The sequence below is a fragment of the Dryobates pubescens genome, chromosome 12, assembly GCF_014839835.1.
Source record: "Dryobates pubescens isolate bDryPub1 chromosome 12, bDryPub1.pri, whole genome shotgun sequence".
Taxonomy (NCBI): Eukaryota; Metazoa; Chordata; class Aves; order Piciformes; family Picidae; genus Dryobates; species Dryobates pubescens.
Window position 1 is genome coordinate 4,153,203 of NC_071623.1, and position 27,069 is coordinate 4,180,271.

General features: G+C 44.4%; 1 protein-coding gene across 1 annotated transcript in view; it reads right to left on the reverse strand.

Annotated features, from left to right (window-relative positions):
• Positions 1-27,069, reverse strand: part of HTR1F (5-hydroxytryptamine receptor 1F) — a 168,484-nt gene that overhangs the window by 73,854 nt on the left and 67,561 nt on the right. The window contains exon 2 of the mRNA XM_054166060.1: positions 19,411-19,525. The gene's annotated coding sequence lies outside the window, so the exon portion shown is untranslated. The remainder of the gene's footprint in view (positions 1-19,410; positions 19,526-27,069) is intronic.

Consider the following 27,069-nt stretch of genomic DNA (forward strand, 5'->3'; position numbering starts at 1 on the left):
GATTCCTTGAAGTCCCTTCCAGCCATGCTAGTGCTTTCCTTCCTTCCACTACCCAGAGGACGGTAATGACTAAGTTACTGCCTCCCAAGTGCACAATTATGTTCTCTGAAACCAAGTAACAAGCGCTTAGTCTGAGATGTCCCCTGCTTCCTGCATTAGCATTCTTCTGATGGGGAGGTAGCTTGGCATGCTTTGGGAAACTACAGAAGATGTTTTGCTCTCTAGAAAGATTTCCTGACTCTCAAGTCCTAGGGCATCAAAAAGAAGACATGAAGTAGATTTTAAAAGTGTGAACGTATGCTTGGTAAATATTTTTACAATAAAAGCATATATCAAAGTCTGAATGTTTGTTGAGTTTGCCAAAAAAGAGCAGTGATGGACTTCTGAGGACCACAGCTTTGGCTATTTATTTCTTTCATTTTAAACCCCTCTTTAAAAATAATTGTTCTAAATTGAGGGTGTTGGAAGGCAGGAATCAAAAGAGCTTCTGTGCTGGTGACAAAAAGAAAATTCAAATAATTACCAGCCCTTAAAGCCCCTTGCTTAGAGTAGCCAAACACTTGGTTATGTCAGGCTGAATTTCAAGCTTCTGTGAAGGCAAAAAACTCCTTTTGTGAAAACTGTATGTGCAAACCAGTCATATAATCTGCCTGGAAACAAGTTGTGGATAGGAATAGAACAGAATAGCATAGGATAACATAGCATAGCATAACATAGCATAGCATGGCATGGCCTAGAACAGAATAGAATGGAATGAAATGGAATGGAATGGAATGGAATGGAATGGAATAGAATAGAATAGAATAGAATAGAATAGAATAGAATAGAATAGAATAGAATAGAATAGAATAGAATAGGAATAGGAATAGGAATGAGAATAGAATAGAATAGAATAGAATAGAATAGAATAGAATAGAATAGAATAGAATAGAATAGAATAGAATAGAATTAACCAGGTTGGAAAAGACCAAGTCCAACCTATCACCCAACACCATCTAATCAACTAAACCATGGCACCAAGTGCCTCATCCAGTCTCTTCCTAAACACCTCCAGGGCTGGTGACTCCACCACCTCCCCAGACAGCCCATTCCAATGGGCAATCTCTCTTGCCTAAACGTCCAGCCTAAACCTCCCCTGGTGCAGCTTGAGACTGTGTCCTCTTGTTCTGGTGCTGGTTGCCTGGGAGAAGAGACCAACCCCCGCCCAGCTTCAACCTCCCTTCAGGTAGTTGTAGGCAGTTGTAGGTAGTTGCTGATACAATGTTAATAGGGTAGTTTTGGGCACATAGGGCATGCAGGGTCTATTTCATACTCTCTTAATGGACACATACAGATACAAGCCAGGAAGCCACTTGTCTTCCCAATTAAGCCTAAGAATGTTGCCTTTGCTCCTTATTTGGGAGAATCTTACGGCAAGTTTCAGATAAGTTCAGTGAAAGCAATGAGGCTGATTGCACACCAAGGATTAATGGCAATAACTCAAGGAAGAAAACAAAGTTAACTATGCAAAAAAAATATGGTAACTCAGAAACAAACCTCTTTTTTTTTCTGAGTAGATGATCCTAGTAAGTTGTGACATAAAGTGTCAAATGCAATGGCAGAAACTGTACAATACAACCTTCACTACTTTATGCTCCAAAATAACTTTCATAATCACTGCTGCTGTCTGCCAGTATCTGAGCACAGGCTGATGATGTCTAAACTGTGAGATAACTTTATAAGAGCTACCTTGGAAATATGTAGAAATTCTGCAGTGTTCAGTTCTGACTGTGCACATCTCTCAATAGACCAGGGAGCACTACAATATTCATTTATGACTTCAGTCTGGTTATTCTTTAGTTAATTAAAAGCATCTGGTCTGACTGGCATCCCTATTAGTATGCATACAATAGAATACAGTATCTGTATTCTGCATCCTGTTTGTTTTCATGGGGCTTTCCATTTCCTACAAAATATTTCTGTTAGTGTTGATAATACATAGAATACATACATAGAATAAACCAGGTTGGAAGAGACCTTCAAGATCATCGTGTCCAACCCATCAACCAATTCAACACCACCTAAACAACTAACCCACAGCACCAAGCACCCCATCAAGTCTCCTCCTGAAAACCTCCAATGACAGCGACTGCACCACCTCCCCAGGCAGCCCATTCCAATGGGCAATCACTCTCTCTGTGTAGAACTTCTTCCTAACATCCAACCTGAACTTCCCCTGGTGCAGCCTGAGACTGTGTCCTCTTGTTCTGGTGCTGGCTGCCTGGGAGAAGAGACCAACCCCCACCTGGCTACAACCTCCCTTCAGGGAGTTGTAGACAGCAAGAAGGTCTCCCCTGAGCCTCCTCTTCTCCAGGCTAAGCAACCCCAGCTCCCTCAGCCTCTCCTCACAGGGCTGTGTTCCAAACCCCTCGCCAACTTTGTTGCTCTTCTCTGGACTCGTTCCAGCAAGTCAACCTCCTTCCTAAACTGAGGGGCCCAGAACTGGACACAGTACTCGAGGTGCGGCCTAACCAGTGCAGTGTACAGGGACAGAATGACCTCCCTGCTCCTGCTGGCCACACTGTTCCTGATGCAGGCCAGGATGCCATTTAGCTCCATTTAGCTTGAATGCCCCTGGATGGATGAAAAGAGTCTGCATTTCATAGAATCATAGAATCAATCAGGTTGGAAAAGACCTCAAAGACTATCGAGTCCAACCTGTCACCCAACACCTCATGACCAAAAAACCATGGTTGGTGCCACATCCAATCCCTTCACGAACACCTCCAGGGATGGTGACTCCATCACCTACCTGGGCAGCACATTCCAATGGCTAACAACTCCCTCTATGAAGAACTTTCTCCTCACCTCCAGCCCAAACCTCCCCTGGTGCAGTTTGAGACTGTGTCGTCTTGTTCTGGTGCTGGTTGCCTGGGAGAAGAGACCAACATCTGCCTGGCTACAGCCTCCCTTCAGGGAGTTGCAGAGAGCAAGAAGGTCTCCCCTGAGCCTCCTCTTCCCCAGGCTAAGCAACCCCAGCTCCCTCAGCCTCTCCTTGTAGGGCTTTTGTGCGAGGCCCCTCCCCAGCCTCGTTGCCCTTCTTTGTGGAACAGAAGGTGAATATTTTAAACTGTTGTGGAATATGTCTTGAAAAAAACATCCCCACACCTAAAAATGACAAATGCTCATATAGAGCATATCAGCACTCTCCTGTCATAATGCAGCATGGGGGATGACAGTATTGAATCTCCAGGTTTGCTAGTGAAGAATGAAAAGGAAAAGGGACTTGCTGCTCCATACATTAGAGATGGATTAATCATAATGAAATTCCTTCAGGTGACAATACCCAAACCCATCCATATATTTTCCACCATAAGATGTAATATTTTTTTAACTTCTTGCAGCTTTGTGGAGGGGGAAAAAATGGAAAAAGCTGATTTTATGCCTCAGGGGGGAGCTGTAGTGGGATGAACTAAAATGGCTGCGTTCTTTCAGAGAAGGAGGTTGGGGAAAATGTGTAATTCTGTTATTATTAAAATCCTTACAGTAGTTGGACTGTGAAAATCTTGAAAAATTCAGGAGAAAGAAGATGGGAAATGACTGTGAGAGGGAAGACTCATGGTCATCCCACTAGCTGCCTGTGAAAGTTTTCTGAGCAGACCAGTGTGAAGAGAGAAAATGGTGGAGAGGAGACAGGTTGGTAGGGTACGGTGGTTCATGTTCACTCTCCCCAAGTAGGGGAACAATCCCTGTGCCCACCTTCTCTGCATTTTTCTCCTGTTGGCCAACAGCTGCAACACTCACTGGCAAAATGAGCTCCCATCTTCTGCTAGTAGTCAGCCCAGAGACATTAGCAGCTTAAAGCAGTTTCTTCTGCTCTGTTAGCCGGGTGCAAAAAGCTGGTGATAACCACTCAATGGTATTAACCCCGTGTGTCAAGGTAAGGATACATGATGGGTATTTTAGCTCTTTCTGTCCTAATAACACTTGTGAACTTTCTGAAGCCAGTTAAATAAAGCTATTCTCTCTGCAGTCTTCAGTCCTGGCAATGAAATCCTGTCTCTGATTTGAAGAAGTGATAAGCTGCTTTGAAAAGCTGATATCCATGAGGTGTTCTCTCTAAGTAAAAACAAAGTACTGTGCTTTGCTAAAAGCTCTGATGACTCAGGAATGAACTTTTTAAGCAGGCATCCTGTAATTAGAAGATACTGGTGAGTGTCTTCTTTCTGTCTTCAAGGTGACAACAATGCTGTAGGCCCACAGGTTGGGGAAAAGGCTTTCACTGCGCTTTCAGAAGAGGTCTGCAGTGATGAGTGCCACTGTAAAAGACCACGAGGGAGTGAGCAATTCTAACACATAGTGGGGGGAAAAAAGTGTTAATAATAGGATCTATCTGTTCAGTGGGCATGTTTGCCTTGACCAATAATTATAGCAGGGTTCCATGGGGAAAATAAGAAAGCAAGGTCCTGTGAAAGACTATAGGACAAAGCCAGTGTGTGAAGGAGCTGAGTACAAGTTGCATGAAAATTTTATGCTTGTTTTCCAATTTTTGATGGTTTTAAAGTGAACAATATATTGGAATGGAATGGAATGGAATGGAATGGAATGGAATAGAATAGAATAGAATAGAATAGAATAGAATAGAATAGAATAGAATTGAATTGAATTGAATTGAATTGAATTAACTAGGTTGGAAAAGACCTTCAAGATCATCGAGTCCAACCTATCACCCAACACCATCTAACCAATTAAACCATGGCACCAAGCACCCCATCCAGTCTCTTCTTAAACACCTCCAGTGATGGTGACTCCACCACCTCCCTGGGCAGCACATTCCAATGGCCAATCTCTCTGGGAAGAACGTCTTCCTAACATCCAGCCTGAACCTCCCCTGGCACAGCTTGAGACTGTGTCCTCTTGTTCTGGTGCTGGTTGCCCGGGAGAAGAGACCAACCCCCACCTGGCTACAACCTCCCTTCAGGTAGTTGTAGACAGTTGTAGGTAGTTGCAGATACAATGTTAATAGGGTAGTTTTGGGCACATAGGGCATGCAGGGTCTATTTCATACTCTCTTCATGGACACATACAGATACAAGCCAGGAAGCCACTTGTCTTCCCAATTAAGCCAAAAAATGTGGCCTGTTTAACCAGAGCATTTTTATATTGTGATAATTCTTTTCAGGTACAGCAGCAAAACCCAGTTATGCAAAAAGCTGCTGTCCCAAAATTAGGAAGATTATGATTCACAAGAAATTTCTTCAGTTTCAATGTATTTCCTCCGGCATCTGCACTTCGGGTGTTTATAGCTGTTTATTCTACACTCCTAGGCAACAGAACTCTACTCAGTGTCACAGAATAAATTCAGTTGTCCTCAAATGTGTCGCTTTTAATCTGGAGGGCATTCTGAAGGTATTTTTAATGACTTTGCATTCATAAATATCAGTCTGCTAATTTGTCTAAACTCTTGCATACCATTTCTTACAGGCACACTTCTTTAAGAAATTGTATGGCTTAAATTACACAGAATCACAGAATCACCAAGGTTGGAAGAGACCTCAAAGATCATCGAGTCCAACCTGTCACCACAGATCTCATGACTAAACCATGGCACCAAATGCCACATCCAGTCCCCTCTTGAACAGCTCCAGGCATGGGGACTCCACCACCTCCCTGGGCAGCACATTCCAATGGCTAACGACTCTCTCAGTGAAGAACTTTCTCCTCACCTCCAGCCTAAACTTCCCCTGGTGCAGCTTGAGACTGTGTCCTCTTGTTCTGGTGCTGGCTGCCTGAGAGAGGAGACCAACCCCCTCCTGGATACAACCAGGTCATAGACCTCATAGGTCTTGTGCTCAAGGCCTCTCCCCAGCCTCATTGCCCTTCTCTGGACACGTTCAAGTGTCTCAATGTCCTTCTTAAACTGAGGGGCCCAGAACTGGACACAGGACTCAAGGTGTGGCCTAACCAATGCAGAGCACAGGGCACAATGACTTCCCTGCTCCTGCTGGCCACACTGTTCCTGATGCAGGCCAGGATGCCATTGGCCTTCTTGGCCACCTGGGCACATTGCTGGCTCATGTTCAGGCAGCTGTCAACCAGTCCCCCCAGGTCCCTCTCTACCTGGCTGCTCTCCAGCCTCTCTGTCCCCAGCTTGTAGCGCTGCCTGAGGTTGTTGTGGCCTAAGTGCAGCACCTGGCACTTGGACTTGTTGAAGAATATCTACACCAGCTGGTTTGGTGTCCAGAGTTGGGGTTTTTTGCTGGTGTGCAAAAGAGACAAATTCAGTGTAGCTTTGGGTGCCTGATGTACAACCATTAATATTCTATTTTTCTAGATGAAGATTGCATTCTGTGTATCTACTCTGTAGAAAATGGTGTATACCTCTGTAGGAATATCTTAAACTGGAATGGGAATTCCTGCTTTCACTTAAGCTTCCATTTTAATTTGTGCATTGGTCTCTGCTGGCAGTTTTTAACTACACTTCCTATCCCCTTGGCTTTTTGAATGCTCCTGAATGTTTGCTTTCCATGCCTGCTGTTACACTCGTACTGATGCCTTTGGTTTTGTGAAAGCACAGCCACAGGACAAGCAAGGTCAGAACTGTCACTGCTTCAAATGATAAACAGAATTTCAGATCAAGGGGGAGATTATCTTCATGAGACTATCCTTTGAAAAGCAACACAAGCTGCTCTTCAGCAATAAAAAAACCACCTCTGTATCTGTGAGAAGTAAGAAAACAATCATTACAAAGATTTTAACAAGAACACTTCTGAAATGTGCATGGTTTTGGATGGAGATGTTCAAAATATGTTTCCAATGTATCTTAATGATGGCTCCAAACCTGTAAGATGATGAGAAAGAACATGTCTTCAGTAGGAGTGGGTGGTGTTATCTGTTAACATCATATGAAGTCACACAGTAACATTTAAATCTATTTATAAATGAAAGACTAACAAGCCAATGAGTGAATATAGGTCAGAGAGGGGAATTAAAGATAGTGGAAATAATAACACCTCTGGCTGCAGGGGCTGGGAAGATAGCACTGCTACTGGGTAAAAAGGATCAGAAAAAATAATGTGGTGCCTGAATAACTTGTGAATTTTTGCAGCAGAACAATATACCAAACATTCTGCCTGTGCTTTACAGCACTGTGGACCTCCTAGAAGAGTTGTGTTTCATCCCAGAGGCAGATGTAGGCTACTTATTATTCAAATAGCTACCACTTATCCTTGGTAATGCTTGCAAGACATACCTGACTAAGCTGTAAAAACCCCATCTGGTCAAGTGGTGCTTTAATATGCACAGACACTGGCTTTCAAACCACACAGGTTATAGAATGGAATAGAATTCACCAGGTTGGAAAAGATCTTTGAGATCATCACGTCCAACCTATCACCCAACACCATTTCATCAACCAAACCATGGCACCAAGTGGCCCATCCAGTCTTCCTAAACACCTCCAGGGATGGTGACTCCACCACCTCCCTGGGCAGCACATTCCAACGGCCAGTCTCTCTTGCTGGGAAGAACTTCTTCCTCACCTCCAGTCTAAACCTCCCCTGATGCAGCTTGAGACTGTGTCCCCTTGTTCTGGTGCTGGGTGCCTGGCAGAACAGACCAACCTCCCCCTGGCTCCAACCTCCCTTCAGGGAGTTGCAGAGAGCAATGTGGTCTCCCCTGAGCCTCCTCTTCTGCAGGCTCAGCAACCCCAGCTCCCTCAGCCTCTCCTCACAGGGCTGTGCTCCAGACCCCTCCCCAGCTTTGTTGCCCTTCTCTGGACACCTTCCAGCAGCTCAATATCTTTCCTAAACTGAGAGGCCCAGAACTGGACACAGGGTGTGGCTTAACCAGTGCTGAGTACAGGGCACAATGACTTCCCTGCTGGCCACGCTATTCCTGATGCAGGCCAGGATGCCATTGGCCTTGTTTCTGTAAACTACAGTGCAGCTGTCAGTGTTTAATTAAGGAACACATCAGAGCCTTTGGAATAAAGAGGACAGTCAGGGACATTGGACTGATTTGTACACTGATGCCTTTCCACCAGTGAGCAGTAACAGGATTGCTTACGAAGCGCACCTAACCCCTGAGCATTCACCTTACACGTAATGTACACGATAGTTTTACATTGTTCCTGTTACTGGCAGCATCACTGCATAGCTGGCTTTTGATTTTGTCAACCTGTATGCTGTAGTCTCAAAAATCCTGGGGAAAAAATAATAAAAGGACTTCTTCTATGGCACTATAGAATCATCACTTTCCTGTACACTTTAGAATAGAATAGAATAGAATAGAATAAACCAGGTTGGAAGAGACCTTCAAGATCATCGTGTCCAACCTATCATCCAACACTACCCAATCAACTAACCTATGGCACCAAGCATCCTGTCAAGCCTCACCCTAAACACCCCCAGTGACAGTGACCCCACCACCTCCTCAGGCAGCCCATTCCAATGGGCAATCACTCTCTCTGTGTAAAACTTCCTCCTAACCTCCAGCCTAAACCTCCCCTGACACAGCCTGAGACTGTGTTCTCTTGTTCTGGTACTGGTTGCCTGGGAGAAGAGACCAGCCTCCGCCTCACTACAACCCCCCTTCAGGTAGTTGTAGACAGCAATAAGGTCACCCCTGAGTCTCCTCCTCTCCAGACAAAGCAACCCCAGCTCCCTCAATCTCTCCTTTTCTGCTGTTATACGAAGATTATTACGTTCTCTAAAATGCATCAACTGGTTTAAGCTGAAACAGGATGTGTGGGGTTTTTCCTCTACAATCAAGCAGGAAGCAGGATCTAAAGACAGTGTTTATTTGAAAATTGGTGTGATTGAAAGTGATAGTGGTATATATATGTGCATATGTATGTGTGGTGGGTTGAAGTTTCCCCCCAGCATTAACTTTGCCCGACCAGCTCAGTTAGAAGCAAATGGAGCTGTAATTACAAGCAAAATCCACACTCTACAGTGGAATGCAATGAATGTGTACAAAATATACGGCAGCTACAATTGTATACAGATACTTACAATTAATAAACAGCACAAGGATCCCCAGATCACTCAGCCTCTCCTCACAGGGCTGTGCTCCAAACCCCTCCCCAGCCTCATTAAAATAGAATAGAATAGAATAAACCAGGTTGGAAGAGACCTTCAAGATCATCACCTCCAACCCATCAACCAATCCAACACCACCCAAACAACTAACCCATGGCACCAAGCACCCCATCAAGTCTCCTTCTGAACACCTCCAATGATGGCGACTCCACCACCTCCCCAGGCAGCCCATTCCAATGGGCAATCACTCTCTCTGTATAGAACGTCTTCCACACATCCAGCCTAAACCTCCCCTGGCACAGCCTGAGACTGTGTCCTCTTGCTCTGGTACTGGCTGCCTGGGAGAAGAGATCATCATCCGTCTGTCTACAGCCTCCCTTCAGGTAGTTGTAGAGTGTGATAAGGTCACCCCTGAGTCTCCTTCTCTCCAGGCTAACCCCCGCCTCAGTCTCTCCTCACAGGGCTGTGTTCCAAACCCCTCACCAACTTCATTGCCCTTCTCTGGACTCGTTCCAGCAAGTCAACATCTTTCCTAAACTGAAGGGCCCAGGACTGGACACAGGACTCAAGGTGTGGCCTAACCAGTGCTGAGTACAGGGGCAGATAATATGTGAGGATCATATGTGAGGACTACTATACAATTTTGTCCAAAGGCAATTTGCTAATGACTTGAAAAAGAGCTGCCCCCTTCCTATTCATCCCCTGTACCTCTGGGTGGTCTGTTGTTGCAGTTGGAAGAATCATTTGGAACTAGCAGTGTGGAAAGACAAGGGAAAGATGGAAAGACTGGAAAACTGGTATCACTCTGGGAACTGAAGCCTTGGGGGTCAGAGGTCCGAAGTGAGGTTAAAAGGAGAAGCCACTCATACAGGGATAGAGATTTTGCTTCTGCAATTTCAATCATGCTTATCATACCAGCAAACACTGATGGGTTTTGGCACTGCAGTTTAATGCAGATGCAGGCTGAAATCACAGCGTGCTGTCAGCAAAGAGAGCTGTGCTGGCCTGTCTGCTTTTCAGACTAAAGTGAGTCTGTCCATAGTTATGCTGTTTTCAAAGGTTTTGAGGCCACGCTACTCAACCTGCTTCAAGTCATTATGAATGACCCAGGGACAGCTGGGTGCAGAATATATGCATGTTAGGTATAGAATAAAATGGTTACTTGTGGAAGTATTTCTAGGGATGGAAATTTACAACAGGAGATGTGTTTGATGGAAGGCAGATGTAAACTGTTAAATCCCTATGTATGTGGACTTGCATGTTACCTGGCATAACTTCAGTTTCTGAAGGGCTTGGGCAGAACAAGAGGACACAGTCTCAAGCTGCACCAGGGGAGGTTTAGGCTGGATGTTAGGAAGAAATTCTTCATAGAGAGAAATTGCCCATTGGAATGGGCTGCCTGGGGAGGTGGTAGATTCACCATCATTAGAGGTGTTTAGAAGGACACTTGATAGGGTGCTTGGTTGCATGGTTTAGTTGATTAGGTGGTGTTGGATGATAGGAGGTCTCTTCCAACCTCGTCCCTTCCCTTCCCTTCCCTTCCCTTCCCTTCCCTTCCCTTCCCTTCCCTTCCCTTCCCTTCCCTTCCCTTCCCTTCCCTTCCCTTCCCTTCCCTTCCCTTCCCTTCCCTTCCCTTCCCTTCCCTTCCCTTCCCTTCCCTTCCCTTCCCTTCCCTTCCCTTCCCTTCCCTTCCCTTCCCTTCCCTTCCCTTCCCTTCCCTTCCCTTCCCTTCCCTTCCCTTCCCGTACAATTTCTCTAGCTAGGCAGGACCACAACTATTTTCAAACCCTGCTTTTTGCAAGCCTTCATTTTGCCTATTTATAATGAAAAGCTCTTTAACAAATGGAAGATTTACCACTTACTGTAAGTTTGTGCAGTACACAATGGGTTTCTGTGCACTACTGCAAAAACACAATTATGGACAAATAGCCACTCCAGGATATTTCCACACAGACCTTCATATTCATGTTTTTGTACCTCAGATACTGTTCACAGCTGATGCAGCCCAGCAATTAATTAAGCTACTGGTTACAGTCATTGAGTTCCAGGGGCATGCTGCGGGTGATGCTACGCACAGCATATGTCTGTAGCCTCTGTGTCATGCAACTCTGTTATCCTTTTGAAACATAACTTGCAAATGTCAAAGGTTGGTTGTGTGTGTGTGCCTTAAAAGCAGCAAGGGAGTAAGACAAGAAAAAGGTCCAAGAAACAGCAACATCCCTCTGCTTGTAAACAAGAGCAGCAAAACCCTCAAGTCTTGGCCTTTTCCTCTTATGGGTCAGTTCAAAACCATCTTCCTCAGCAGCATCTGGTCATCAGCGTTGTTGCCAGATGGACAGTTTATGTTATTGTAAATATCTGCCTGCATTCAGCCCAGGTTTCTCAGCTGCTTCTTTGTTTTGTGTAACAGGTCAGTAGAAAAATGGCACTCTAAAAGTCATTTTATGGAGAAAATGACCAAGATAACCAAAGACTCAAAGTAAAAATATGGGTTTGTGGTGGGTTAATGCCCATCCTGAAAACAAATGGGGGGAAGGGCTTGTGAATGCTTTGCCCTCCCTGCAGGGCATTTTCCCCCTGGGAAACTGAGTCTGTTCCAATCCCCCCTCCCTGCCCAGCTAGGGTATAAAAGGGAGGACATTGCAGCCATTAGGTCCTTTTTGGCTCCTGCTTCTCCTGGATGAGAGCTACTGCAGCTGCCTTCCTGCTCCTCTGCCACATGGTTGGGTCTGATCCTTCTCCCTGCTGCCTCCGTGCCTCTTCAGAGAGAGAGTCTGGTTTTGTATTCTTTTTTTTTCCCTGCTCCCATCCATCCTTGTTCCTTGCCCTTGTGAACCTTACCTGTTATTGTTTTTTATATCTATATCTATATCTATATAATCTATATCTATATCTATATCTATATCTATATCTATAACTATATCTATATCATCTATATCATCTATATCTATATCTATATCTATATCTAAATCTATATCTATCTATCTATACATATATATTGTTTAAAGAAAAACTCTTTACCTCTCTGCTTCCAAGCTGACTCCAAATCATTGCTTGGTGGATTTGCTCCTTCCCTTTCCTTTTTTTTTCCCCTCTCTGTTGGGAGGGAGGAGGGGGAAACAGGGGAGAGATTCTCAGCCTTGCCCCCATCTGAGCTCTTAACTCCCAGTTAAGGCTCAAAACACCACAGGGTTTAATGTCTCCTCCTGGTCAAACATAGCATTTTGTTAAATTATTGTTTTAGGGTTGCTTTCTTGTAAGTTAGAGTAACAAGCTGTACATTGCTTAATGACACAATTTGTTTTATTTATATTTGAAAGGCAATTCCTGATTTTAGTTGGGTTTTTTTCCTATCCTGCTGCTAGTGTTTTAGCCAATTAAAGGGATACTAGGTGTGTTTGCCCAGCTTGGCAGTACATGCATTTGGAATTTTAAAGCAAATCCTGTTGCAAAGGGAGGGAAATGCTCACAAATGACCTCAGAGAACTGGACATTTGTTTACCTGGACGAGTAAATAACAAGTCCCTTTGTGACCTTAAAGAGTACAGAATTAAATCTGTATTTCCAGCTTGGTGTAGGGATAGGCAGGCATCCAGTTAACACTGCATAAAAGCTCTCATTCCAAAGCCCCACTTTCATGGCTTTTCTCTCTGCTGTTCTCTGCTCCTGAAGCTAACCGTAACCAGCTGGATGACATTTTCCGTCTGCCTTGGGTTCTTTTATTTAAAAGCAGGAATAGAAGGAAGAAGCATTTCCAGCAAATGTATATTACACAACTTTCCAGGAGTCTTGACAGTGTAAAATGCCTGTGAATACTTTTATTGACTTGAGAAATTCTAGCAGGCTTTCATGCCCATGACATTTGGCATGGAATAACCTTGCTGGTGAAACTCAAGGACTTGACATCTTTGTGAGAGCTGTATTAAATATGATATACTGAAAAAAACCCCAAAAAACAAAAATCACAATGCATGCAGGCTTAATACAGGCTTTATAGATTTCTGACAACTAAATTTTGCAGAGAGCACCAGTGCCAAGTTCTTGTTTACTCACAGGAAAAATACCGGGCAGTGTATTTTAATGCCATTTCCAGACCGCCAACAGCCTCTTAGGTCTTCCATCATCTCTAACATGTCAGCTGTGTGGCTCTGAAGTATCTAGCTTTGTCTGGATGCTCTTTATTAGCAGATTAACCTTTGTGAGGCCCTCTGGGTTGCAACTGCATCAAGCAATTCTGTGTTTAGAATAAGTAATATTTTCACTTGTCTGCCTTGCATTTTTCCTCTCTAGAGATACTGATAGAATAGAATAGAATAGAATAGAATAGAATAGAATAGAATAGAATAGAAAAGAAAAGAAAAGAAAAGAAAAGAAAAGAAAAGAAAAGAATAGAATAGACCAGGTTGGAAGAGACCTTCAAGATCATTGCGTCCAACCCATCAACCAATCCAACACCACCTAAACAACTAACCCATGGCACCAAGCACCCCATCAAGTCTCCTCCTGAACACCTCCCTGGGCAGCACATTCCAATGGGCAATCACTCTCTCTGTGTGGAACTTCTTCCTAACGTCCAACCTAAACCTCCCCTGGCGCAGCCTGAGACTGTGTCCTCTTGTTCTGGTACTGGCTGCCTGGGAGAAGAGACCATCATCCGTCTGTCTACAACCTCCCTTCAGGTAGTTGTAGAGAGCAATAAGGTCACCCCTGAGTCTCCTTTTCTACAAGCTAAGCAACCCCAGCTCCCTCAGCCTCTCCTCACAGGGCTGTGTTCCAAACCCCTCCCCAGCTTTGTTGCCCTTCTCTGGACTCGTTCCAGCAAGTCAACCTCCTTCCTAAACTGATCTTTCTTTCCAAGGATCTGAAAGATCTAGGGAAGAAATTTCTAATGACAGACTCAATTAAAAACCAACTTACTCTTTCAGGGCAACACTTAACTGCAAGCTTCAGTTATTATGGGTTATAGCCCTTAGCTGTCACGAAAGACCTATCTAAGAACTCTGCAGCACTGTGTCCAGTTCTGGGCCCCTCAATTTTATAAGGACATTGAGACTCTTGAACATGTCCAGAGAAGGGCAATGAGGCTGGGGAGAGGCCTCAAGCACAGCCCTGTGAGGAGAGGCTGAGGGAGCTGGGATTGTTTAGCCTGGAGAAGAGGAGGCTCAGGGGAGAACTTACTGCGGTCTACAACTACCTGAAGGGGATTGGATGTGGCACTTGAAGCCATGGTTTAGTAGTCTTGAGGTCTTGGGTGACAGGTTGGACTTGGTGATCTTTGAGGTCTTTTCCAACCTTGTTGATTCTATGATTCTACGGACTCTTAAATCATGCAACAACTATCATCTAGAAGAACCCAAGGAAACTGTCACTTAGTAAAGCAAAGTTTATGATTTTTCTTGAACAATTCATGCTACCTGTTCCCCTGCACTGGAGAGACTGTAAGAGGCTGTGAAAAGCTTATGCTGATTTACTCAATGGCTGTGAAAAGCTTATGCTGATTTACTCGATGATTTTTCTTTTCCTTTTTCTTTGCCATGTTTCTGGTAAACTACAGTTTTCCTGGAGTTACCCATTTCTACTAATTGAGCTGGGCAGGGGTTTGGAGCACAGCCCTGTGAGGAGAGGCTGAGGGAGCTGGGGTTGCTTAGCCTGCAGAAGAGGAGGCTCAGGGGAGGCTTTCTTGCTCTCTCCAACTCCCTGAAGGGAGGTTGTAGCTAGGTGGGGGTTGGTCTCTTCTCCCAGGCAACCAGCCCCAGAACACGAGGACACAGTCTCAAGCTATGCCAGGGGAGGTTTAGGCTGGATGTTAGGAAGAAGTTCTTCCCAGCAAGAGAGATTGGTCATTGGAATATGTTGCCCAGGGAGCTGGTGGAGTCACCATCACTGGAGGTGTTAAGGAAGAGCCTGGACGTGGCACTTGGTGCCGTGATTTAGTTGATTAGATGGTGTTGGGTGAGAGGTTGGACTTGATGATCTCAAAGGTCTTTTCCAACCTGTTTTTTTAATTCTATTCTATTCTATTCTATTCTATTCTATTCTATTCTATTCTATTCTATTCTATTCTGTTCTGTTCTGTTCTGTTCTATTCTACTCTACTTGGATCTTATGGTGAAAGCAAGACAGGAGTGACTGCTTTGGGTACAGGTGTTTGTCTTTGGTGAGACGAATCCTGCCCTAAATTCGCTCTTACTGTTTAAGCATTGACTGAGAGCAATAAGGGATCTATGTTCTGCTGGGAAATTTGTGTCATTGAGATACTCAACAAGAATAGATTCTCATAGAGCATCATCCTGATGCTTTGTGTCCTAAGAATTCCATGTTTTGGAAAGGGAAAAAGGTGTTTCTTCTTTGAAGGAGCTTACAACGATGTAACAGAAAAAGTCTTAATTACTGTGGCTTGGGTGGGTCCTGAACAGAATCCCAAATATGAGTGTTTATCTGCTGAGCCTTTCAAAATGGAATCTCCTGAGCTTTTCTGTGTCTTCCCTACCTGCATTAACAGCCTAGTTTAATTCAGTTAATCATGCTTAGGTCACGACAGCACAGTGCTCAAAATGGGCACGTGGAACTTATGAAGCATCTAGTCATTGCCATAGTCTTTAGAAACACATTTTCAAATCCTGAACAATTTTTTCCCCCAGTTAGTTTAAATGCATGTATTTAACTGAACTATCAGAACCTTCCCTTCCTTTAGCTTTAGTGTTAGTGAGCCTATTCACTTGCAGCTAAAATTCTCCTCCTCCGAGTACTCCGACTTCAGCAGAATTATAACTTGCCTGATTTCAGCCGATAGATTCCACTGCAGCTCTAACCCAGAGAAGGAACACATTTCTTGCAATATGTGATAAAGGAAGCACTTGGCAAAGGTCAGCTTTTCAGATGTCTTTCCAAAATGCTATTAAGTACCATCTTCTGATAGGCCCTGTTCTTCAGTCTCGGTGTCTGTACCAACTGTCTGGAATTTCTGATTCAAGTGAAACATCTCAGTGGTTTTGTTAACTTGAAGTAAGAAGGTTCCAGTACAATTAAAATAACCTCAAAGCCAAAGTTAGCAGGTAGGGATTTTGATAACACTCTTTAAATTAACTTTACTGTATGCAAGTAAAACAATTCTTACATGATCAGTCCTTCTCAGTGTGGCTAAAGTTGCTAACATTTGAGTGAATGTGAGAGAAAGTCCAAAATATTGAAACAAGAAGCCTTGAAAAAGATGTTGTTTTATATTAATGGGGACAAGACTATGCCAAAATGAAACTCCCTGAAGGGAGCTTGTAGCCAGGTAGGGGTTGGTCTCTTCTCCCAGGCAACCAGCACCAGAACAAGAGGACACAGTCTCAAGCTGTGCCAGGGGAGGTTTAGACTGGATGTTAGGAAGAAGTTCTTCCCAGCAAGAGAGATTGGTCATTGGAATGTGCTGCCCAGGGAGGTGGTGGAGTCACCATCTCTGGAGGTGTTTAGGAAGAGACTGGATGGGCCACTTAGTGCCATGGTTTAGTTGATGAGATGGTGTTGGGTGATAGATTGGACTTGATGATCTGGAAGGTCTTTTCCAACCTGGCTAATTCTATCCTATCCTATCCTATCCTATCCTATCCTATCCTATCCTATCCTATCCTATCCTATCCTATCCTATCCTATCCTATCCTATCCTATCCTATCCTATTCTAGATTTTACTAGCACCAGAAACTGGGCCTGATAGTGCTATAAGGAATAATATTGTATTCCACTGATATAAGTATTGATATTAGTGATTTTCCTTCTTCCAATGCAAAACCCCATAGAGTTATTTAATAATAACAAGCACCACTGGTTGAAGAAGGCAATTTAATGTAATCTATATATTCTGCTTTTTAATATCTCACCTGGTCTCTGTTTAGGTTGCAGGTAGTATAACTGTTACCTGTATTTATGTCAGAAATAAGTTGCCTTTATAAAGCCTTTTTTAAAAAGAAATATTTGAAAAGGTGCTGTTTTCATCCATAAAATATTTCTACCTCCCTCAGAATATGAGGAGCTTGCAGAGAGCTTGCTAATGAGACACTTGCCTTTCAACTGCATTCCCTTTTCCTCCTTTGCTTATGTTATTTCTTCTCTTCAGCAAGTCAAGGCAGTATTAAACAAAAAGTGGCAGTAATACCTGTCTGATACTCCCCTGCATCCCTGCCTGTCTGTTGAGCTGTGCTGCTGCTCTTGACAAGCTGTGGGAAGGCAGGAATGCAGGAATACAGGGGAAGCTGACACTCTACAATACAACCACCCAAAGACAAGTTTTATACTTCTGAATACCTATCTGCACTGACTCCTGTGACTATGCAAAGACAAAAGGTCCTGCCTGGGACATGTGGCATCTGGGCAGCCCTTTGCTGCTGGAGCACAGATGGCAAGAAAATGCTTTGTATGACACAAAGAGTTACAAAACTTCAGGTGTACTGAAGAGTGCTGTCAAGACTTGTTTTCTTTAAGCTGCCAGTCTGTCACTGTCTAGCATGCAGTCAGCAAGCCATTTCCAAGAGGATAGAAACAAAGAACAACAGAAAAAGAAGCCCTGTTTACACTTCCCTTCCATTTTCTCCTACCAGGTAAGTTCTTTCTATGTCACCTCAGGTATTGTAATAGAATTAATGAATAGCCCCAATTTCTACTGTACTAGATAAAAACCAATAAATAATAAGCAAGAAAGTAGTTGTTTAGGTTTGTTTAATGGTAAGAGAAAAACAAAGAGAAGCTTTCAAACCAAACAATCCCCACACCTGAATCTGCTGAGCTTCCCAGGTACAGTATAAAATTCATCTTTTTGTCTATTATGGGCACAACTGTGCTGAGAGGCATTATCCCCTGCATGCAGTTGTCTCAGACACTGCCAGTTTCCACAGCTGAACACAGTATGGACTAGAGCATGCATTTCATGCAGTCTAGCACAAAACTCACAGGCTAAAACTCTTGGAAACAAAGCACATCATCCACCTTGCTGGTTTTGTGAAGCTTTGACAGTTATTCTGCCTTACTACTTGGGGCTCATTACAGATACACAATGAATTTCTCCTGATTTACAATCCATTCTTTAATCCTCTCCTTAAAAGCTACATCACTGATCGGAATAGCTCCCATTCAGCACATACCTCCAGGATCAGGTTCATTCATCCTCTAATAGAATAGAATAGAACAGAATTAACCAGGTTGGAAAAGACCTCTGAGATCATTGAGTCCAACCTATCACCCAACACCAACCCAACCATGGCACCAAGGGCCTCATCCAGGCTCTTCCTAAACACCTCCAGTGATGGGGACTCCACCACCTCCCTGGGCAGCACATTCCCATGGCCAATGGAATTCTTCTTGCTGGGAAGAATTTCTTCCTAACATCCAGCCTAAACCTCTCCCTGGTGCAACTTGAGACTGTGTCCTCTTGTTCTGGTGCTGGTTGCCTGGAGAAGAGACCAACCCCTACCTGGCTACAACCTCCCTTCAGGGAGTTGTAGACAGCAAGAAGGTCTCCCCTGAGCCTCCTCTTCTCCAGGCTAAGCAACCCCAGCTCCCTCAGCCTCTCCTCACAGGGCTGTGCTCCAAACCCCTCCCCAGCTTTGTTGCCCTTCTCTGGACACCTTCCAGCAACTCAACATCTTTCCTAACCTTAGGAGCCCAGAACTGGACACAGGTCTCAAGGTGTGGCCTAACCAGTGCTGAGTACAGGGCAGAATAACTCTCCTGCTCCTGCTGGCCACACTCTTCCTGATGCAGGCCAGGATGTCATTGAATTTCTTGGCCCCCAGGGCACACTGCTGGCTCACGTTCAGCTTACTATCAACCAGTACCCCAAGGTCCCTTTCTACCTGGCCACTCCCTAGCCACTCAGATCCCAGCCTGTATCACTGCATGGGGTTGCTGTGGCCAATGTGAAAAGGTCTTGCATTGAGCTGGGCACAGAGAAATTTGGTCAAGACAATCCTGCTTCCAGGATGGGTGTAACCCATCACAGTTTCATAGATTGTCTAGACACTCTTCATTTATAGAGTTGTCCTTCCATCAGCCACTGCCCTCCTTTTCTCAGACTGATTGTCCTTTTTGACATCTCTTCCCTGGCAGGTCTGTAGCTTCCCACTGCACTATGTGTGCTCAGATGGCTTGGATATACCTGCAATAATGCTGTAGGTCACCCTTCAACTGGCTATGTAAGTTTACCTCCTCTGTTACTATAGGCTTCACACAGGGAAGAATTTTCTCTCATCATGTACCACTTGAAGGAAAGGTCAGTGGTGCAAAGCTCAGCAAAACTCTCTACTCAATGTCCTTTGCAGACCAAATTAAATGAATTTGACCATCTTTAATGAGGCATATCCCTCACAAACACACATGTGAAGTCGTTGTGTATGAAGGTAGAAAGCAACTCACCATCTGCCACATTTGGAATAGCCTTGGAAAATCTGACTCTGTGCCAGGAATCCTGGGGATTGGACTGGAAGTATGAATTGAATCACCCCTGGCAACACAGGATACTGCCAAAAACCTATGAGCAAGCAAAAAAACCATCAATATACACTCTGAAAGTGACCGTGGAAACATCTCTACTTCAGGGTAAGGAAAAGTTCTTTCAGAAGGCCTAAACTGTAATTTGCAGGATCTCTTCAGCTAACAGGGGATGGTTCTTTCAAAGCTTAGAGGCCAGTGTTAGATAAAGCCCACAGAGGTCACATAAGAGCACAGCTGTTAATGTCTGAAATTCCTTATAAAGGGCTAATGACCAGGAAAAGCCTTTCAGGATTTGACACTACAGGCATTTGCTCTACTTGAGGAACTCAGGAAACTGGGAAAACTAAACTGGATTTTTCTGAAGATGAATGGTCAGTGAAAGAAAAAGTAGGAGGAAGTTTTGTTCTGTTTAGTGAACCCAGTAGTCTTAATGTAGCTCAGGTATTTAGCACTCAAGTGCATCTGCAGGCAATTCCTACTGACTGCGGTGGGAGCCCAAGGCACTTGGTGTTTTGCAGAGCTACCTCAAAAGGACATGAGCTAAGGACATAAATGTCCCAGACTGTGCTCTCTTTGAACTGCAAGTCCTTGTTTCATGTTTTATCAAAATAGTAGAAATTTTCCCCCCCAGTTAGCACTGTCTCACAGACTTACAGAATGATAGGGGTTGGAAGGGACCTCAGGAAATGCAGAATAGAGTAGAGTAGAGTAGAGTAGAGTAGAGTAGAGTAGAGTAGAGTAGAGTAGAGTAGAGTAGAATAGAATAGAATAGAATAGAATTGAATAGAATAGAATAGAATAAGCCAGGTTGAAAAAGACCTTTGAGATTATCAAGTCCAACCTATCACCCAACACCATCTAATCAACTAAACCATGGCACCAAGCCCACCATCCAGTCTCTTCCTAAACACCTCCAGGGACAGTGACTCCACCACCTCCCTGGGCAGCACATTCCAATGACGAATGACTCTCTCTGGGAAGAACTTTCTCCTCACCTCGAGTCTAAACCTCCCCTGGCACAGCTTGAGACTGTGTCCCCTTGTTCTGGTGCTGGTTGCCTGGGAGAAGACACCAACCCCCTTCTGGCCACAACCACCTTTCAGGGAGTTGTAGAGGGCAATGAGGTCACTCCTGAGCCTCCTCTTGTCCAGGCTAAACAACCCCAGCTCCCTCAGCCTCTCCTCATAGGGCTTGTGCTCGAGGCCTCTCCCCAGCCTTGTTGCCCTTCTCTGGACACATTCAAGTGTCTTGATGTCCTTCTTAAACTGAGGGGCCCAGAACTGGACACAGGACTCAAGGTGTGGCCTTACCAATGCAGAGTACAGGGCACAATGATTTCCCTGCTCCTGCTGGCCACACTCTTCCTGATGCAGGCCAGGATGTCATTGGCCTTCTTGGCCACCTGGGCACACTGCTGGCTCATGTTCGGCCTACTCTCAACCAGTACCCCCAGGTCCCTTTCTGCCTGACTGCTCTCCAGCCACAATGACCCCAGCCTGTGGCACTGCCTGGGGTTGTTGTGGCCAATGTGTAGAACCTGGCACTTGGATGTCCTGCCTTTGGCCTCTGCCCATCTGTCCAGCCTGGCAAGGTCCCTCTGCAGATCTCTCCTGCCCTCTAACAGATCAACTCCTGCCCCCAGCTTGGTGTCATCTGCAAATTTACTGATGATGGACTTAATCCCCTCATCCAGATCATCAAGAAAGATATTGAACAGGATGGGACCCAGCACTGATCCCTGGGGGACGCCACTGGTGCCTGGCTGCCAGCTGGCTGTGGCACCATTCACCACCACTCTCTGGGCTCAGCCTCCAGCCAGTTCCGAACCCAGCTCAGAGTGCTGCTGTCCAAGCCAGGGGCTGACAGCTTGGCCAGGAGTTTGCTGTGGGGGACTGTGTCAAAGGCCTTGCTGAAGTCCAGACAGACTACATCCACAGCCTGCCCCACATCCACCAGGCAGTCACCTGATCATAGAAGGAGATCAGGTTGGTCAGGCAGGACCTGCCCTTCCTAAATCCATGCTGGCTGGGTCTGATCCCTTGGCTATCCTCTAAGTGCTGTGTGATTGCACTCAAGATGACCTGTTCCATAATCTTGCCTGGCACTGAGGTCAGGCTGACAGGCCTATAATTCCCTGGCTCATCCAACCGGCCCTTCTTGTGGATGGGCAGGATGTTGGCCAGCTTCCAGTCCTCTGGGAGTCCAGCCATCTATTCCAGCCCTCCTGCCGCAGTGAGTTCACCTTCAGCAGGCTGCACAGGTTCTGAATAACTCCCCCCGCTCTCTGGGCAGCCTGTTTCAGTGCTGGCACCTCAAACTAAAGAAGTTCCTCCTCATGTTTAGATGGAGCTTCCTATGCTCAAGTTTGTGCCTGTCTCACTGTAAACAACTGCCTAAAAATACTCCCGAAGCAAACACTTTAAAAAAGATTCAGCACTGTGAAAAGCAGAACTACAGCATCCTACCAAGAACAGGCTGACTTAATTTTAAATACATATGTTTTTAAATAGCTGACATCAATAAAATGTAGAAAATCAGGTATCAAAGGCAATTCTCGTTTCGAAGCAGAAGGGCACTCAGTAGGAAAAATGAACAAAACCAAGACAGAACAAAAGAAATTAGGAAAAGTCATTGATTTCCTGGACAAAAGGTTAAAAACAATGTCTTTACACATTATCAAACAACACCATTGCTTAGCCAGAGTAAGTCTACTAACATCTGACTGTGACATGATACCAAATGAGTTCATACAGCTCAAAGCTGTCTGGGGCAGGTTTTGAGGATGGTTACAGATGTATGTGTTGTACCATGATGATAAGTTGGACTCAATGATGTTGAAGGTCTTTTCCAACCTGGTTAATTCTATTCTATTCTATTCTATTCTATTCTATTCTATTCTATTCTATTCTATTCTATTCTATTCTATTCTATTCTATTCTATTCCATTCCATTCCATTCCATTCTATTCCATTCCATTCCACTCCATTCCATTCCATTCCATTCTATTCCACTCCATTCCATTCCATTCTATTCTACTCTATTCTGTTCTATTCCATTCCATTCCATTCCATTCCATTCCATTCCATTCCATTCCATTCCATTCCATTCCATTCCATTCTATGTCCTGGGCTAGTCAGTCAGTGATGTACAAGGAGTGTCCATACTTTCCCTTTCCTGCCTTCCTTTGCAATTCAGATTTCTCTTAACCCTAAGCAAGGTCAGGAAGAGCAAAAGTGACAAGAGTGACCTGCATGACCCACTATGGAAATATGCAGCAATCAAGACATGATTAATGATGTACTTAGCTGTATCTCCTTAAGCATCCAACAGTGTGATCAGTAACAATTGATCAAGGTGGAGGCAGAGTAGCCCTCTTGACTGATTGTGTTTGGAAGTTAACATAACCATTGTCTGTATTCTCTTCCCTCAACGCACTCCATTAGATGTGACAAGACTGCATGAGAGCTGGGATAATTTTAGGGTGATCTTACAATGCTCATTTTCCATCTTAAGGAGTGGAGGGAGGGGAATATGACTTTGGTTCCCATTTGAGTTCTTGTATGCTGTGTTTCATTCCAAGGTTAGAAATTACAAGTATCAGAATGTCTAGGTAGCACCTACATACCTTAGAGCTTTTGTCTGGCTTTTCTAGAAGGATAAAAATGTTCTATTTCTTGTCAGATTCAATTCCCTTTTTTGTACATGCCTTTCCCCTACAGTCTATGCTTTTCCGTTCCCCTTTTGTTCCATCTTCTCCATCTTTCATCCTCTTATCTCACCTGTGCTTTGCAGGCAGATGACTGTTTGTGCTTGGGGCCTTCCTTGTTGCACTCTCTTTTCTTTCCTGGTGCTCTAATGCAAAAAAAAGAGACTATATCTAAAATGTATGCTCTTCCGTAGTCAAGAATTTTCCAGCTGACATGCCATTTAATGACTTCATTCATGTTCAAATAGGGAGAGAGTGTCTTCTGAAGGACACCAAGATGCTGCTTTTTGCGTCTTGTTAACTGGCTTGGGGTGTTGCCAGCCATTCATGCACAGGGAGATTTTCAAAGCTGCCTCCAAGCTCTTGTGAAGACCTTGAGGACACAGAGGACAAGAGGACACTATGTCAAGCTGTGCCAGGGGAGGTTTAGTATGGATATTAGGAAGAAGTTCTTCACAGAAAGAGAGACTGGCCATTAGAATGGGCTGCCCAGGGAGGTGGTGGGAGTCTGTCATTGGAGGTGTTTAAGAGGAGATTGGATGAGGCACTTGGTGCTGTAGTTTAGTTGATAAGATGGTGTTGGGTGAAAGGTTGGACTTGATGATCTCAAAGGTCTCTTCCAACCTGGTTCATTCTATTCTATTCTATTCTATTCTATTCTATTCTATTCTATTCTATTCTATTCTATTCTATTCCATTCCATTCCATTCCATTCCATTCCATTCCATTCCATTCCATTCCACTCTATTCTATTCCATTCCATTCCATTCCATTCCATTCCATTCCATTCCATTCCATTCCATTCCATTCCATTCCATTCCATTCCATTCCATTCCATTCCATTCCATTCCATTCTACTCTATTCTATTCCATTCCATTCTATTCTACTCTATTCTATTCCATTCCATTCCATTCCATTCCATTCCATTCCATTCCATTCCATTCCATTCCATTCCATTCTTGTCTAGATAGGGAGGGAGGACTGATGTGGGAGTCCTCACTGATGACGCAGTAGTACGGATGTAGCTGTTTAGCCTCCCATCGTTGTCAGCTAAAATAAAACCTAGACCTAGAGATTCAGCACAGAAACTGAACAGACATCTCCAAGAAGAATCCAGCATAGCCTGCAGTTCATAGAGAATTGTGCTTTCTTTTAGCTTTCTGAGAGCATCTGGGGAAAATTGTAATGCTAATAATTAGCCAAGGGTGTTTCTAGAGTAGTGTTTCCTTTAAACTGAGAGCAGAATGGAAGACATTACAGAGCCACAAAAATAAGGACTTTTCTAATCATAGATGAATAATTTACAACCAAGGTAGTTTTTGTTTTGGCAGAACATCCCCAGGTTAAGGAAATGCCCCAAATGCCATGAACTCACTATTTTGTTTAATAAACAGAAACCAAGCTTTTAACAGATGAACATGGTTGTCTTGTACATGTCAGGACTTAGGAGAGGCTGAGGGAGCTGGGGTTGTTTAGCCTGGAGAAGAGGAGGCTCAGGGGAGACCTTCTTGCTCTCTCCAACTCCCTGAAGGGAGGTTGTAGCCAGGTGGGGGTTGGTGTCTTCTCCCAGGCAACCAGCACCAGAACAAGAGGACACAGTCTCAAGCTGTGCCAGGGGAGGTTTAGGCTGGCGGTGAGGAGAAAGTTCTACCCAGAAAGAGAGATTGGCCATGGGAATGTGCTGCCCAGGGAGGTGGTGGACTCCCCATCCCTGGAGGTGTTCAAGAGGGGATTGGATGTGACACTTGAAGCCATGGTTTAGTTAGTCATGAGGTGTTGGGTGACAGGTTGGACTTGATGATCTTTGAGGTCTCTTCCAACTTCAGTGATACTGTGATACTACTGTGATACTTAAACCTCCCTTTTCCAACCTTATTGATTCTATGATTTCTAATCATAAGCTACTCTTTTTTATTCAACATTAGATAATTTAATATCTGCTCAAAATTCCAATAATCTCAGTTTATGCATCGTAGCAACTACCTTTAGGAAGGCAGCCCAGCAGAAGTAATTCTCAACCTGCTTCCATCCCTGAAGCATATTCATTGCTTCCTTTGCTTCTCAAACCTCAGAGTTCTCCTGCTTCGAGTCTGAGTATTTATTGTGTCAGGGAAAATTCTGCCAGTAACCAAGAAGCAGAAATAGCACTTCCAGCCCTCCTTTCCTAGGAAGGGCATTGGTATTATGAGGGCTTCAGTCTTGTGAAAAAACAATGGGAAAAAAGTCTTGTGAAATGTGTGGAATAAGAAGCCAAGGGGTTTGGGTGGTTTAAAATAGTATCTGCAATAACTCTGTTACAAGACTAAAAGTGACTTTCTTAGTGTGTGGAGGATGCTAAATAAGACTTTTTAAGTGGTATCTTGTACTAAGATAATTATGGGAACAAAACAGCTCTACATGAATCTGACAGCTGTTTTAAAAGCTCAACAGGCAGCACCATTTGCTGTAATGCAGAAGACCTAGGTTCATAATCACACACAAATTTTTGTCTTCTCAAAAGCCAGCAGGAACTGGAGGTGGCATGAAGAATATGACAGCTTTACTGTGAAGGCAAATAGAAATCAATCTGTGCTCTTGAGCTGAGTTTGTGTTTCCTGTATAAAAGCAGCAAGGACATAGAAGCAGATAAAACTTCCTGCAATGGCTCGATGTCCATAGCTGGACCAGAATCCTCTTTTTGGTTCAAATGACAGTGGCTGCATCAAATGTACTAGAAAATGATGAATCAGTACAGCCCTATGAATCCTGAACAGACCTATAGTATAGCTTTTCAAAAATAGCTTTCAAAACAGCCTTCCAGGAGAAGAAAAATTCCACAGTAATGACAGCACACTGACAGTGCAATAAGGAGGAATTTGTTAGTCTGACTGCAGGGGCTGACAACTACCAGAGGGCAAATACATTACATAGGAAGGAAGAGCCCATGCTCAAATGTCAAAAACTTCCTGCTGCAAAGGAAAGAATACATAGAATAGAATACATAGAATAAACCAGGTTGGAAGAGACCTTCAAGATCATCGCGTCCAACCCATCAACCAATCCAACACCACCTAAACAACTAACCCACGGCACCAAGCACCCCATCAAGTCTCCTCCTGAAAACCTCCAGTGATGGCGACTCCACCACCTCCCCAGGCAGCCCATTCCAATGGGCAATCACTCTTTCTGTATAGAACTTTTTCCTAACATCTAGCCTGAACCTCCCCTGGCGCAGCCTGAGACTGTGTCCTCTTGTTCTGGTACTGGCTGCCTGGGAGAAGAGACCAACATCCGTCTGTCTACAACCTCCCTTCAGGTAGTTGTATAGAGTAATAAGGTCACCCCTGAGTCTCCTCTTCTCCAGGCTAAGCAACCCCAGCTCCCTCAGCCTCTCCTCGTAGGGCTTGTGTTCCAAACCCCTCACCAACTTTGTTGCTCTTCTCTGGACTCGTTCCAGCAAGTCAACATCCTTCCTAAAAGGAAAAAGGAGCATGTTCAAAATGTGTTTACTCTGAATGGGCATAGCAGAAAAAAAAAATCATTTATCTGACCATAATAAATATTTCTGGGATTTAAACTGAGGATGTGGAATTACACTACATGTGTCCAGTTCTGGGCCCCTCAGTTTAGGAAAGATGCTGAGTTGCTGGAAGGCGTCCAGAGAAGGGCAACAAAGCTGGGGAGGGGTCTGGAGCACAGCCCTGGGAGGAGAGGCTGAGGGAGCTGGGGTTGCTTAGCCTGGAGAAGAGGAGGCTCAGGGGAGACCTCATTGCTGTCTCCAACTCTCTGAAGGGAGGTTGTAGCCAGGTGGGGGTTGGTCTCTTCTGCCAGGCAACCAGCACCAGAACAAGAGGACACAGTCTCAAGCTGTGCCAGGGGAGGTTTAGGCAGGATG